Source organism: Pipistrellus kuhlii, unplaced genomic scaffold (genome assembly GCF_014108245.1).
Source record: "Pipistrellus kuhlii isolate mPipKuh1 unplaced genomic scaffold, mPipKuh1.p scaffold_m20_p_6, whole genome shotgun sequence".
Lineage (NCBI taxonomy): Eukaryota > Metazoa > Chordata > Mammalia > Chiroptera > Vespertilionidae > Pipistrellus > Pipistrellus kuhlii.
In genome coordinates, this window is record NW_023425562.1 from 40,408,554 (window position 1) to 40,413,410 (window position 4,857).

The window sequence follows — 4,857 nt, forward strand, 5'->3', positions numbered from 1 at the left end:
TGTGACTACATAAATAAGTGCTGATGTCACATTAGTTGTCATTTAGATTTATGTGTTTTCTCGTGTTTGGGTAAATAAAAGTAAAGGCAGTATTTCATAGTATTGCACTAAATTAATTTAAATTCTTTCTCACTCTAAGTCAGAGTTACCCTGGATGAGCTGCTGGAGGAGAACGTATTTGTGTTCAGATTGCCTTGTTATTTTTAGTTGTCTTGTACACTGTCATTTAAATTTCTTTGCTATAGCATCTGGGTGAGAGGCCTCCCATCCCACTAGTACTGATTTAGAACTTCGCTGAGCATGTTTCTACTTCTCTTTGTCTAATTGACAATCTGTGGTCCTAAGGCATCAAGTCTTTTACTGTGTCTTCTACCCAAGATATCTTGTGGAGTGCTACATGACTCTTCCTTTCTTTGGGTCTTCATGAGAACCTGCCACACTTTTAAGATGGTATCTATAAATTGATCTATATATTTTCTCTTTTTCCCAATATGACAGAGATATGCCCAAAGGTAAGGTTTTAGTGGTTTTTATGCCTCTGTACCATTGCCTGACAGAATGTCTGACCTATAACAAATATAAGCATTTGGAGGCTAAGTGAAATAACGAATCAGTCATTATCTATAATCCCTGAGCAGTCTATTTTGGCTCATCACTTTTATATAAAATTTCAATGTGCTAAATTAGCATAAAGTGCATTTGATTTAGAAGGGTGTAATTACAGAATATACAATTTGAAATACCATGATGTTGAACACCTCCAGAGATCAAATTGACATACTGATGAGTTACATTTAGTCTGGATATTGGATGAGATAAGGGAAATTATGTAGTAGATAAAAATAGAGTTTCAAATTAATGTAGTCATTCTCAAAAGACAATGCAAATAGTATTAATAGTTCTTACTTGTTAAGTATTTCTTTTGAAACACACATAGTGCCATGTGTTTTTATAACTTAGTTTTGATCTGATAACAACCATGCTAGGTGATTTTACTTATATTTTCTAAAAAGACTGATTTTTTTTAGATGATCTATTAAACTTAAGAAGTAACATTAAAATTTGAAGCTATCCATTTTCTCTGATCCTCAGATTGTCCCTTTATACGTCTCAGTCATAACCAAATAATGCAAAGATAAGGTGATTTGTATAAAAAAATAGATATCATGAATATTTGAGTGCCTCTTTTGTTCAGAACACAGTTTCTATCTTGAAAATAGTGATAACATAATTCTATCCAACTTAAACCTTAGAGAAAAAATAAGTAGAAAATAATAACCAGTATTTTATAGGGCCTTACAGCTTAAAATGGCACTATATGTTGTATTCTAGTTAAGTTTATTTGAGATTTTGTTTTCTTTTAAGGCATTTCAAGGAGCAATGCTGCTTATATTAAGATTCAGAGAAGAGGGAGACATTTTCCTGCACATTCTGAAATATCATCAAATTAGTTTGATTTTCTTATACAAGCCCATTTCTATCTATATATATATCTGTATCTGCAGGTATCTATCTATATATCTATATATATCTAATCTGTATATCTATACAATGTCTACATCTATGTATAGATATATATATAGATGTCTATATATATATATCTATATATTTATAGTACAAACATCTATATATACAAATATACAGTATATGTATTATATATTATGTCTCAATTTAATAGATACTTACTTTATAGAATTAATCATCTCTTTTTTAAATTGGTTATGAGGAATAAAGCCAAAAGTTTTTTTTAAACAGTTCACTGGGATATAACATGGTTGTCCAGTTTCCTAAGAGACAATCTCCTGAATATTGAATTCATAGGTTACATGGAAAAGAAATCCACGTAGGAAAATATATACACTTAAGGATAATTGGAACAATAAAGCTATTCACCCCCATTTAAGCTTATATGAGTGGCAGGTAGAAGATAGTAATAGACATAGGTCTTGTGTCCTAGGATATGCAGTCAGGTAAATAACATCTAATTTAAGCAATAACAAACAAATATTCCCAAATGAGCTATAGAGGCCAAAAGAACTGGATTTAGAGTAGAGAGAGATTATTGGATGGGTGGATGGGGAATAGCATGAAAGATCCTTTATCAAAGAGAAAAGGTTTGCATGAGGTTTAAAGGGATGCAAAATATTTGGAGTAAAATAAGAGAGCCTTTCTGGTCTCAAACAAAACAAAACAACAACAACAACACCAACAAAAATACAAAGTGTAGAAGGAAATGTGATAAGAATGTGTAGCTAGCTCAGTTAGACCCTAACTGAGGATTGGGAAAGTTGAATTGTAGAGAGATGGCTTAAGAGTCCGTTTTAAGTACGAATCTTATCTTCATTAGCTTACCATGGAACAGTACTTTTAGTAACAGAGCACCGTTATGTTTCAAGTATCCAGGCAATGAAAGTAGAATCAGGACTTTAGAAAAGTATTATAGAAAGGCAGAGTGGGCATTTTTCTCTAAATTCTGTAACTGTACAATCACCTCCATAAATTAAAATAATTAAGATATTAAATTTAAGATATGCAATTTAATATATTAAAAAAATATAGACAAGAAGAACAAAAGGAGTTCCTATTCAAGTTTCCACAATTGATTTAAAGAGATAAATCATAAAATCATGAAAATATAAAAATAACACTTTTTTCATAAATACATTTATTTCATTAAAAATGCTTAATTACAGTGCTGAGAGCATTTCCCCTAGAACAGTAGGTAAGCAATATTTCCATCAAAATGTTGGTTGTCTCTGCAAATACCTATTTTCATTTCACTGAACAGAGCACACAGCAAAAGGCTTCTGCTACTCCTTTTTATTTTTCAATTTTTTTTTTGTTATCAACACCATAGCAAATTTAAAAAGCTGTTTAAACAGAGAAAAATATTGTAGTTCTTGGTTTTCTGCATGAACTTAACGCAATCCACACTGTGCTTCCCATTCTTTCTCTAGATACCAACGGTGGGACTCAAACGAAGGGGTCTTCTGGCAGGGCTGGCGGCTGTTGATGTCATCTGCTATTTACTGGCACACTTTCCCCTGTGGACGAGGCTCTGGGTGTGCTTTAACAGAACACGTGTGCAGACACCTCCATTGGAAGCCATGGGGCCAGGCGCGTGCAGAACTGGGTGGTTGGCTGGAGCTGGCGCTGAGAGCAAGGACGGCTCCCGCCTGGGTCCTGTCATGGTCGGGCAGCCTGTCCCTGCATCCCTGGATCCGGATGGCTCTGTGCTCAAGCTGCATTTCGGGCTGCAGGCTGGGCTGCAGGGTCTCAGCTGTCTGAGTTGCCTGCTGTGAGGTGGTCAGTCACTGGTGCCGGCTGGACGTATTGGACCTGGATGTCATTGCCCTGAGAGGTCACCCATCCATGCCTATGGCCGTGGGTTCTAAGGAGGCCATGGCTAGCAGTTGGGTCCCCTGAAGCACCTGCCCATCCTGTCCCACGTGGTGTATCTGTAGATTGCCCTCGCTGTCCTGTGTGATCTGCACCTGCTCCCCTTGAGGCACCTGAGCAATGTGGAGGTGACTCAGCAATGTGGGGTTACTTGGACCTCTAATCTAATGGATCCAGATCTGCTGGGCATTGGCCAGGGCCTGCGGCTGTGCTATCTCAACTGGAGGATGCTCATCAGGCTCTCTGATGCCCTGGAGGAGGAAGAGGAGGAGGAGGAAGCAGAAGAGGAGGAAGAGGAGGAGGAGGATGGGAGAAGCTCTTGACCGCCAGGCTCTGGCCTCGCTGTTTCCACTGCCAGGCTGTTGGTATTTGGAGTTGATGCTCTGTCTGATTCGGTACCAGCCAGATTCCATGATTCCAAATTTATAGAAGTGGTGACACTGGATCCCACAGATGGTAAGGGGCGTCGAGCTGTTTCTTGCCATGCTTCTCCGGGCCCAGAAGTGGGAGGCGGCTGCACCTCCCGGGGGAAGGGATAGTCCAGCAGCATCAACACCCTCTTCTCCCTTTTCTCCCTCTTCTCCCTCTTCTCCCTCTTCCTGGCTGCGCGGTAGTGGGTGCTGATGTGCAGCATGTCGGAAGGGATGCTGGCGCAGCACACCCACATCTCCTCGGGGTTATCCTAGTCCCCCAGCCAGGTGCTATTGGGGGTAGTCCTCTTCTGAGTCCTGGATGATGATGGTGATGTTTCCGATGTTCTGACTCCCCGACTGTCCACAGGTGGAAATGGGGCCTCTCGCCTCAGACCCGCCCTCCTCTCCTCTGGCGGCTGCCTTCTTGCCCAGGTGCCTTCACCACAGCGATGTTCTGCTGAGCCCCAGAACTTGGTTGCACCTCTGTGTCGCACCAACTGCCACCATGGGGACTTGGATGGGACTGTGTTGCTTGTTTGTGACCAGATCAGCTTTTCTCCTAATGATTTACAAGCTTGGCTTCAATGCTCTCCAACTGCAAGCATGTTGCCTGGTTCGTGGAATACAGACTTTATTGAGGGGTCCTGGCAATTGATCTCTAATCCTTGGCGTTTCAGCGCTGGTTCATCTTCCTTTGTCACCACACGATTCTCCAGCACAATGGGGTGATGGGGACTCAGGCCTTCTACTGCAATCTGCACCACGTCAGCCAGATCCTATTCTGACCCAGAAGAGAGGAGAGGGGCCAGTCAACAAATAAGAATCCATCTCACGCAGGACTAAGATTCTAGCATCTCAGTTATATCCAGTAATGTTCTCTGAACCTGGTGCCTGTGCTGAACACTGCCAGTGTCTTCCACCTTCATCCTCAGCAACTGCTCCAGAGAACCTTGTGGGCTGCAGAATGCTCTTGGTGTTTGTCGGGATGATGCGATAATGGCCTAAAAGAACTTTTTAAAAAAGTAAACATTTTCATGTACCCATT

At 40.6% G+C, this 4,857-nt stretch overlaps 1 pseudogene; it reads right to left on the minus strand.

Annotated features, from left to right (window-relative positions):
• Positions 1 to 2,705: 2,705 nt before the first annotated feature.
• LOC118707780 lies at positions 2,706 to 4,334 on the minus strand (annotated as a pseudogene).
• Between the last annotated feature and the right edge of the window lie 523 nt (positions 4,335 to 4,857).